Genomic DNA, 11985 nt, shown 5'->3' on the forward strand with positions numbered 1-11985 from the left:
TGTCTGCCAAGGCTGGACTTGAGAGTGATGGACTCAAGATTTGTTTTCAGGCACATTGATAGCTGTTTGAATGGCTAGAATCAAAGTCAGTTCCCTCTCAAAGACTTCTAGGTAGGGGGAGAAAACAAATTTAGCTATCATTTTAGAACAATAGTGGATTATCTCCTTTAGCTACAGGTGGGCACTACAGTGTTGAGGAACAAGATTTGAAGTCTTACATCTGAGCAGCACTTTCTGCTTAGAAACAAAATCATCAGTGAGAAATAATTGTCTAAGTAACATTTTAACAATTTAAGCTTACTGTCTGGGAAGTGTAATCCCTTGAACTCTTAAAGAAATATACTGATCACTTTAATCTTTGGTTATACTTTCCTTTTGCATGTTTAAGACCATAGAGTTAGCCCAGATAGACCAATTTATTTTTATTCAATGACTCTTTACAGGTCGTTGGAGGATCTGTTCCTCAGGGGTCACATGAACTTGCGAGGAGCCCTGGCTCCTTTCTTTTACCAGTTCCATCTATGTGAAGATAAATGAAATGCCCTACTTGACCATGACTGACTTCACTTGGAAGCATGGAAGAAATGTTTCCTCTGAGTTGATCCTCCTCTTTGTAGACTGGACACCAGTTCAAGTCCATCTAGTGGGGTCTCCATGGCCTCCGTGAACAGGAGGACAGGCGACTCAGCACACTTACAGGACATTTTGAGAGATGCTCCATAGTCCCCTGGAACTTAGATGACCTTGGAGGGCAAGGAACAAAAACTGTCCTTTAAGTCCCACTGACCAGATTAGTACAGGCTTCGAAGTATGGGTTTTAAACATCCTAGAAGGTTAGTTCCACCAGTCTGGTACTTTTAATTACCCTGTGCTACACAGATAAAACTTGGACAAAAACTAAATGTTTTCAGATAAACCTTGAAGAGGCATATTTGGCTCTTAAACTAGTTGACTAAACTATGACCTAAGAAAATTTAAGATTATGTGTATATTATTTCTGTCTCATCCTTTATATATCATAACAAACCTACACAGACCCTCATCACTTGCTTAGGCTTTCTCATTTTTTCTATCTTGGAATATATCTCCATTCTCATATCATTTTAACATCTTTTACATTCTCATTTTCTTTTTTAATAATTATGAGACATAATAACATTAACAAATAAATTTTCCATCTGTTGTGAGAATTCTTTTCCAGGGGACATTAAGCAATGCTTATCCCCTTCTAAGGTTCTAGTGTCAAACCAATGTTTGATTAAAGTTTTCCTGGGGAACCAATGAATTTATTGAGCTTACTTACAGAGTGAACTGAGAGGTTGCTGAGGTGTGTGAGTGACCTGGGGTATGCACACTGGAAAGACTTTACCCAGCATGGCTCAAGCCTTCTCTTCCTAGCCTTCCCAGATTATATACTTTAGTCCTCCCCAAATCTTTTAGTGAGGCACTGTAGTTAAATGGGCTTCTATCTGGGTCCTCTATTTCATTCCATTTATCTATTTTTCCGTTTTTGTGTCCGTACCATGCTGGTTTTTGTTTGTTTGTGTATTTATTTGCTTAATGTATGGCACTGTAGTACACTTTGAAATCAGGGATGATAAATACATCCAGCAATATTCTTTTTGCTCAGGATTGCTTTGCCTATATGAGATGTTTTGTTATTCCATACTAATTTTAAGAGTGCTGTTTTTTTGTATAAGGTATGTCATGGTGATTTCATTGAGATTGCATTGAATAGGTATATTGATTTTGTTAAGATGGCTATTTTCACAATATTACTTCTTGTAATCCAAGACCATGGTAGGTGTTTCTACTGATTTTGTTCTCCAGTTTTCAAAGTTTTATTGTAGGTGTCTTTGCTTCTTTTTCTGTGCATATTCATCAGAGATATTGGTCCATAAAATTCTCTCTCTCTGTCTCTCTCTCTCTCTCTCTCTCATTTGTGTGTATAGGTGTGTGTTTGTATGTCTTTATCTGGTTTAATTATCAGTGTAATGCCAACTTTGTGAAAAGAGTTTAGATATGTTTCTTCCATATATGTGCATGTAATATGTATATATATATGTATATATATATGGACGGAAGTATTGTAAATGGGATTCTTGCCATGATTTGTACCTCAGTATGTTTACCATTGGTAAATATAGGAAGGTACTGATTTGTATGTTAGTTTTGAATCATGTCACTTTGTTTTTTCTCAGCTCTGGAATTTTTCTGTGGAGACTTTAGGGTCTTTTCTGTGTAGAATAACATGACCTGAAATAAGGGTACTTTGCTTCCTTTTTTATTTGTATTCCTCTTATTTCCATCTCTTGTCTTATTGCCCCAGCTAGGACTTTAAGTACTACATTGGAAGGTGACTGGAGAGACTGTATACCCTTGTCTTGTTGCTCATTTTAGTGGAAGTACTTCAAGCTTTCCTCCAGTTAACATATTGTTTCTAGGATTATTGTATATGAGCTTTATTATGCTGAGAGGTGTTACCTCTATCCAAAGTCTTTCCAATGCTTTCATCATGAAGGGATTTTGAATTTTGTCAAAGGCTATTTCTGTATCTATTGAGATGATCCTGCTTTCTGTTCTTGAGTCCACCTGCATGGTGACTTAGATTTCATTTATTGAGCTTTGTATGTGGAATTATCACTGCATCTATGGAACGAAGCCAGCTTAAATGGTTGATGATCTTTTTGATGTGGATGTGTTTCAAATCTAATCTATAGATATTTTGTTGAGAATGTTTCTGTGTATGTTCATTAGAGATATTGTTTCATAATTTCTCTGTGTGTGTGTGTGTGTGTATGTGTGTGTGTGTGTGTGTGTTTCTGGTTTAATTATCAGTCTAATGCCAACTTTGTAAAAAGAGTTCATAAATGTTTCTTCTATTTTATGGAATATTCTGAGAAGCACAGATTTTAATTTTTCTTTAAAGTTTTAGCACATTCTGCAGTTAACCCATCTCAGCCTGGACCTCTTTAGTTAGGAGGCTTGTATTACTCCTCAACTCTCATTGCTTGCTATGGATATTTTTAAATTTTTGCCTCTCTTTTTCACTTTACTGGCTCATATGCGTTAAGACATTACTTCCTTTCTTCTGGGTTTTCCAATTTGGGATGTACATTTCTGCACTGTGTCCATATTACAATGTTCTGGATTTCATTGGTATCTGTTACAATGTCTCCTTTTACTTTTAAAAATATTTTTATTAATACTTTGAGAATTTCATTCAGTGTATTGTGATCATATTTCCCCCTCTCCGAACTCCTTTCAGATCCACCCCTATCTTCCTACCTGCCCAACTGATGTTCATTTTCTATTTTCCCCCATCGAGTTACTCAAAGGCCTCTTGGTTGTAGAACCTGCCCTGGATTGTGGTTGACGTCCCAAGGGTCATACTACTAAAAAACGACTATTCCTGCCAATACTTGGTCTTAATACCAGTGCTGTTTGACAAGTTATCAAGTTTGTCCAGCACCATTTATTGAAGATTCTGTTTTCTCCAATGTATATTTTTTTTGCATCTTTGTCAAAATCAGGGGGCTATATGTATATATGTGTGAACTTATATCCAGATCTTAAACTCTATTCCATTGATCAATATGTATGTTTCTATGCCAGTACCATGCTGACTTTATTACTATAACTCTATAATATAACTTAATATCAGGGATGGTGAAACCTTGAGCTTTTTATCTTTCATATTACTTTGGCTATTCTAGGTTTTTGTGTTTCCATAGGTGAGTTAAGATTATTTCTCCAATTTATGTAGAAATGCATTAGAACATTGATGGAGATTACATTGAATATGCAGATTGCTTTTGGTAGAAAACCTTCTTCACGATATTAATCCTACCTCTCCATAAGCATTGGAGGTCTTTCCATCTTCTGGCATCTTCTTCTGTTTCTTTCCTCATTATCTTAAAGTTTTTATTATACAAATCTGTCTTTTCTTTGGTTAGATTTACTTTAAGATTTTTTTCTTTTCAAGCTACCATGAATGGAAGTGTTCCCTGATTTCTTTCTGTGTATGTTTGTCATATGTAATTAGGAAGGCTGTAAGTCTTTGTGCTTTGATTTTGTATTCTGTTACTTTGCTAAATATGTCTGTCAGTTCTAGAAGGTTTCTTGTTGAGTCTTAGTCACTTTTATGTTCAGATTCTTGTCTCTACAAGTCAGGATGTTTGGACTCTTCCTCTCCTTTAGTAACCCTTTTTCTTCTCACCTGCCTTACTGCTCTAGCTAAGCTTCAAGTCCTATAGTGAACAGCAATGGAGTAGTGGATATCCTTGTATTCTTCCTGATTTTAGTGGAAATGCTTTGAGTTTTTCTGCATTTAGTATGATATTGATTGTATGTTTAATGAATATTGCCTTTATGACATTGAGATATACCCCTTGAGTGTCTAGATTTACCATGACTTTTATTCTGAAGGGATGTTGGATTTTGTTAAAGGTCTTTTCTGCATCTAATAGAAAATCATGTGGCTTCTGTCCTTGAGTCTCTTTACATGGTGAATTTCTAGTTTAATAGGTAAGTACGTATTCTACGAATTTCTTCATTATCTATTGTAATGTTTCCCTTTTAGTCTGATTTCATTAGTTTTACCTGTCCTCTTTTCTTTTGGTCAATTTGGCTGAAGGTTTGTCCATTTTGTTAATCTTTTCAGAAAAACAACTGTTGGCTTCATTGATTCTGTTGTATTTGTCTTTTCATCTCTATTTAATTAAATTCAGTCCTTATTTTAATTAATTCTGTTTATTTTCGGGGGAGGGGTGTTAGTTTTGTTTTTCTGAAGCCTTCAAATGCATCATCAAATCATTAGTGTGAGATCTCTACAGTATTTGATGTGGGCACTTAATGATAGGAACTTCCTCTTGGGTCCGCCTTCACAATGTCCCACAGATTTTGGCATGTTGCGTCTTAACTTGCATTCAATTCTAGGACTTTTTAAATTTCCTATTTTATAGCTCTGTCGACCCAATTTTCACTCAGTAGCATGTTGTTTAGTGTCCATGAGTTAGTGTTCTTTCTCCTGATTCTAATGTTTTTTATATCCAGTTGTATTTCTTTGTGGTCAGATAAAATAGAGTATGTTATTTCAGCTTCCTAATTTTGTTGATGCTGTTTTTTGTTCTAATATGTGGCCAATTTTGACGAACGTTCCAAGGATTGCTGAGAAGACAATATTTTCATTGGTGTTTGGGGCAAATATTGTGTAAATATTTATTAGATATTATACAAATATCTTTTAAAGACACAGAGAAAACTTAGCTGAGGAGGGCAAGGCCACTCTGACACTTGGAGAATAAGAATACTACTCTGATAATTCAAGAATTTTGTTTGAATTTTTTCAATTAAATCATTTTTTGTATTAAAATGGTTTTTATCGTTTTTTAAAGGTAATCTGTGCCATTTTAAAAGGAGAAACCGGTAATTCTGTTCCTGCAAAGCATTTCAATTGCACATTTTGTCTCCTTAAAGGTGAGAAAGAAGTCACAATTTTCTCTCAAATATAGCTAGGTAATGTTATAGATATGTCATAATTTTATAGTATTGCTTACCATCTCATTTCTACAAAAGTTCATTTTTGTGTGTGTAAATTTGGGGTAGTGCTTTATAAAACACTGAGTGTGCAAAGTTAACGTGTTAAATGGAACTTACAACTGCCAGAATTTACAGCTCAGAGGGTCTCATTTCTCAAAATCAGTACTATAAATTATGTCAGTATCTTACACCTGCAGTCTTAGGTAGATCCATACCATGAACAGGATGTAATCAACACCTAGTTGTTAGAAGTATTTGACTTTTACAATATTAGTCAAACATCACATAGAAAACCAATTTTCTATGTCAAAGTTTTAGTCAAATTTCACAGACCAGGCATTTTATATTAGGAAATAAAATATTACATTAAAATCAACTGTATTTAATAATTGTGGGCCCTGTGTTTTAAAAAGGTTTAGTTATTAAGGAATGTTATTGCTGAATATATATGAAACATATTAATATTTCTATTGCCAATCTACACATCTTGTATTAATATGAAACTGCATGTGGTATGTAGATAATGTAAAATGAATATATCATTAAACATTTGTTACATTAGAACTAGTGATTTGTAAACTTTTTCTCTGTAAAGATTTAAGTATCAGCTTCCAGCATATCTATTCCTTTAAAATTAAACAAACTTATTGTTTTATATTTAGTATAGCATATATTTATAAGGCATAAACAAAAATCAGAAAGAAGAAAGGTTTCTATTTATATTTTTCTCTAGACAATTGACTTGCACAGACGCTGAATTGCACTGACTGGACTCTGTCTTGGTCTCTCCTAATCTAAAGATTTCAGTCAGGTACAGTGGAACATGGCAGCACCTCTACACACTCAGATTGTTGAGGCAACGAAACATTTGAGTCTAGAATTTAAGGCCAGAGTGGATAACACAGATGACTTCATCTCAAAGGAGAAGATTATCATATTTATAACAGTAAAGACAGCATCAATAGCTACAGTGGAAAGGGAGCTCTTAGCTACATCCTTAAAGAAAACACTAAATGCAATAATGAGGAATGTTGGTATCACTTTCCCAGAAAATTGCAGATATTAACAGTGGTCTCACAGTGGTGCTGGAGAGATGGCTCAGCAGTTAGGAACACTGACTGTTCTTGCTGAAGACCCAGGTTTGATTCCCAGCACCCACATGGCAGCTGACAGCTGTCCATAACTCCAGTTCCAGGGGATCCGACTGCCTCTTCTGTTCTCTGAGGGCATTGCATGACATGGGTGCACTTTCATACATGCAGGCATAACACTCATACACATAAAATAAAAAAAAAATAAAATAAAATATTTTTTTAAAATTATGGTCTAACAATACTTCATCAGTCTCAGAAACACCGTCAGCAATTTTTATCCTGTTTCATTAAAGTGATACCTGGTTCCACTGGTGTTTTCAGAATTGCAGAATGACAAATGTAATGAATTTTTAAAGTCATCTAATGTGAAAATTTAGATTACAAATGTGATCAAATTCTTGTATTAAAGAGTGATTTCCAAAATTAGTAAGAGAAGGTACAGTAAATCTTCACGGCTCCATTTTTGTCCATTTCTAGTTCTTTATGCTGTATCACAACACTGTAATTTAAGTACAGTCTCAGATGAGAGCTTACTCATTTATTTTTCAAAAGTAGTTCTACAAAAACATTTTCAGAAACATTATAAATCACATACCACTGTACTTAGACACATACCTAAATTGAGACACATTCTTGCTTTTCAAGTAAGCACTAATTCTGTCTAGCTTAAATATGTTTCCAACATTAGTACTATAAATTACATTTGCCTTTTCTCACTAAATATATACATGTACAATTCAATTCAAGAATTATATTAGAAACTGACTATAACTCAATATCAGACATTTTAAGGAGATTTTTTTAATGAGTGGATCTTATGAATTTCTCCTAAGCCGTTGAAATCTAACATTTAATACAATGCCACATACAAAACAACAATGTGCTTGAGGTAAAACCAAGAGCTTTTACTTTTCTAAGATTACCCAGTATATTCTCCATTACTCAAAGACAGACTCTCTTTTAGAAATAGAGGCTCCAAAACAAATATGAGTGACTCTTTGAATATCTCACCTTTAATTATCTTTAGGGATAGCACATTATTGCTTTGGGAGAGAGAGCTCTGAAACAGGTCAGTCCCCAGCAGGCACCTGGGCATGATTGGGGCACCAGAGTGTTACTCTATCACTGAAAAAAAATGTCTCAGGAACACATGAACACCAGGGGAGAGAGATTTTTTTTAATATGACTTTAAAAATTCCTCTTCTTAAGCTTCCTGATCCTCCTATATCATCATCTCCATGACATGACCAGTTGTCATTTTACTTTCTGTCTACGTAACCTCATGCACAGCTAGGAAATAATGATTTAGGACTTGAAATTCAAAACATAATGGTGCTCTTTTTTCACATTCCTCATTTTACTCAACACCCCTGCAGAGTTGATGCAAGTACTGAGTTCTCTTTGAAGTCAGCTTGCATCATCTTTGATGGAGCATACAGCAATAGGAGCTACTGGCTGCAGTTTTGAGCATCTCAATTCTCATCTCAGATGATGCCAATATATTTGTCATTAAATACATGGTGTGAGTAAATCCTTGGAAGAATTGCCAAGCAGTTAAAATTGGCAAACATAACCCATATATTTGTACTATAAAAGAATAGAAAAAGAAAACATTAACCTATTTTCAAAGCAATTCATCCCATATTCCAGTTCAGTTATTCTCATTTGTAAGAGGGTCTGTAACAAATTTTTGTGACTTGGTTCATTTTCTCTAATGTTTTTGATGCACTCTGAAAAGCTATGGTAAAGGAATATACTAGATAGCTAAATACTTTTAAGACCTTGAAGAATGAGGCTCTCCTTTGTTCAGTTAAATTGAAGAAATGCTAGTGCTACCTTTTCAGTATGCTTTGGTCTGGTAAGAAATTATATTCTGCCTGGTGAAAGTCAGTGTAAGAGATAAAGGAAGGAGAATAAAGCATTTGATTGTGAAAAATCTATCCACATTGTGGGAGGCATCCCACCCTCTATGAGGTATAAGAAAAAGCTGTACTGTTCTGCATGCTTTTCACCGTGTGAAATGTTTCTCTGTTTGTGTGTATAAAAGTGTGCTTGTATGCGTGGAGGCCAAAGCTCCACGTTGATTTAAGACAGGGTCTCTCTCTCTCTCTGAATTGGGGGCTCACTTACTTATCAAGATCAGCTAGCCAACAAACCCTAAGAATCCTCCTGTACCCCCATCCCACAGCTGCTATCAAAAATACACATTATCGGGGCTGGAGAGATAGCGCAGTTGTTAATAACACTTGCTGCCCTTCCTGAGGACCTGGGTTTGATTCCAAGCACCCCCATGGCAGGCTAACAACCCAGTAACTCCAGTTCCGTAAGAATCTGATATGCTTTTCTGACTGCAGCAGGCACTACAAGACATGGGTGTACTAACATACAAGCAGGCAGTAGACAAATATATATAAAAATAAAAATAATAAAATATTAAAAAGTATGCATTACCACAGCTGACTTTCTTACACAGGTATTGGGGACCAAAACTTAGAACCTCATCTGAACCTTTTCTCCAGCCCCTGTGACACGTTTTAATCAATAATGTATGAGTAGAGGGCCTGTGAAAAGCACTTAGTTACCTGAACTCTCTTTTTGCTCATCAGAGGCAATCACGAGAGCATTTGCACTAAAGTGAAAGCAAGCTGGAATGCAGAGTGAACACATGGCACTCAACTGCTGGGAGGAGACGAAGCAGGCTGCAGAGGACTTGTTTGATCAAAACTCTGTCTACTTAAATTTTTTGAGAATTTCATGCATGAGTACGGTATTACATCATTCCACTCCTCCCTCTCACCCTCCAACTCCTCCCACAATCCCTCTAACTCCCTCTCAATTTCTTGCCCTCTTCTTTGACACACACACAGAGAGAGAGAGAGAGAGAGAGAGAGAGAGAGAGAGAAAGGTTGAGAGATATAAATATGGATATGATGCACTGAGTTTGTTTAGTGGTCTGATATGCACACGTGTTTAGGAATGACCACTTGGAACTGGATAACTCTGGATCTACAGGTGGGACCTGTGAAATTTCCCCACCCACATTTGCATGTCAGCAGGTATTGGCACTATGCAGGTCTTGCATAGGTGACCATATTTGCTGATATTCCACAGATGCATCTTCCCCACCATGGCTAGAATGCACTGTTAGGAGGCCTCATGATCCTCTGGCTCTTACAATCTTTCTGCCCCCTCTTCCATTATGTTTCTTCAGCCTTAGGGATAGGAGTTGTATTATAGGTGCATCAGTTGGGGCTGGACAATCCACTATGATCAATTGTGGAACTTTGTAGCAGTTTTCATCTGTTGCAAAAGAAACTTCTTTTTTAAAAAAATTATTTATTGAGTTGTTGTACATTTCATACCATAGTTATTGATGAAATTTAGACCACTCCCCTAGTCATGCCCCCCAAACCCCAAATCCCCCACCAGACCACATATATACATGTTAAGTCCTATCCAGTCAAACATTTGTATCCACATGTCCTTCGGTGCAAATTCGTCCACCAGAGTCTAGTCAGCCCATCTAGAGATCATAAGTAAGGCCTACTCTCCCTCATCCAGTAGTAATCACTCTCCAATAGTTCCCAAACTAGGACTGGCCCAATACCCATTTCCTTCACTCCACTCTGGGCCCTTGTCTAACTGAGTTGGCATGGGTCCTATACTCAGTGCCACCATTACTACAAGTTCACATATAGAAGTTTCCAGTGGCCTGAAAGCCTCTTCTTCCCCATGTTCATAAATCAATCCTGCCTCTTAACAATCTTTCCACCCCCTCTTCCACAATAGTTCATGAGCCATGGGTGGGAGAGGCTTAATACAGGAGTCCTATCCAAGGACACACAAACCGCAGTCTCTTGTTCTCTAAAACTTGGCCAGTTGTGGCCTTCTGTGTGCATCACAATCTGCTGTATAAGGAAGCTTCACCGGTGAGAGCTGAGGGATCCGCTAATATTCTCTCCACCCCTGATCCACTATGTTTCTTGAGTTTTACTTGTAGAGGTTTCACATATATTCTCTTTATGTGACCAGTTATGGAACTCTGCAGTAGCCTCCATCTCTTGAAAAAGAAGCTTCTTTGATGAGTGGTATATTGTATACTTGTTTTTAAAAATAAAGATCCATATTTAGCATATGGTAAGAAATGTCATTTGTCTAGAGATATGGCAGAGATTGGGCTTTCTCTAGGATCTATGATCTCTCCAGTCATGTGTTTCTGGCTATAATTATAGTGCCATCAATGAGTTAACTCCCACTGAGAGGGTTTTAAGTTGAATCAGATAGCTGTTGATTTACCCACCCCCCACCCCCAGATAACAATGCCACTACTGTATCAATAGAGGCAGTTTGCTGTGGCAGTCATTATGTTTATTTTGCTTTAATATTGGGTTGGGCCCTTGATTGATTTCCTCCCTTAGCAGCTTGCATAGTATCCTCTAGAACTATGAAAGCTAGTCTTTGGAGAGAAGACTTCCAGATCAGTTCCAGCTCCACTGCTCCCAAGCCCTGTGTCTGAATTATGACCTGTCTTTAGCAATAGGGTCTTACCTGTATATTCAAGGCAAAATGGATAATGTAACTTTTAATGAGATGCTATTGCAGGAAGAAATATATGAGACATTTTCAGAGGAAATACCTTCTGCTAGTTCTCTTGATCAGATAGCTACTACTTTAGCAAATACTCTTTCTGGTCTCAATCCTCATGGATGGATTCAAAGTATATTACATAGTTCTGGATTTTCTTTAATAACCTTGATAATTGTTCTTTGCATACTGCTTATAGGAGGTCGATGTGTCTTTCGATGCCTGAACCAAAATGCTCGGAAATGCAGTGCTGAGATTCTCTTGACTTCCCTACGTTTTCAAAAGAAAAATCTAGATAAAGTTAGTAAAGAAAGGGGAATTGTTAAGGCCTGATCAATTCAGTTTGACCTGAAGCTTGGCAGAGGATACCAGATATGTTATATGAATATAACATATGAATGTGGCTTGTCAAGGCTATTGTGAGTTTGTGCTCCCTCCCCTATGGCCGTAGTCAATGACAGGTAAGATCTTCTGGGAGAAAGTCAACCTAAGACAGGGCGTAGCTACTTGAAGCTGCATGCTGATGACAGGTAAGGCTTTGCTCTTGCAGAAGGCAACCTAAGACAGGCACGGTCCTTCCATCCTGGATGTGGCATATTCTGTGGTTATACTAAATAAGAAAGGGGGAGATGTTGGGAGCTACTATTATGGGCACAGCCATTGCTGCATTAGGCTGTGGCAGCTTGCCTTGACTTAAGCATTGGAGAAAGAATGCTTCCACTTTAAGAGCTCCCCTGTTCTCTGATTCTGTTGTCCAAGTTGACAG

The sequence above is a fragment of the Nannospalax galili genome, unplaced genomic scaffold (genome assembly GCF_000622305.1).
Source record: "Nannospalax galili isolate Female #2095 unplaced genomic scaffold, S.galili_v1.0 scaffold946, whole genome shotgun sequence".
Classification (NCBI taxonomy): domain Eukaryota; kingdom Metazoa; phylum Chordata; class Mammalia; order Rodentia; family Spalacidae; genus Nannospalax; species Nannospalax galili.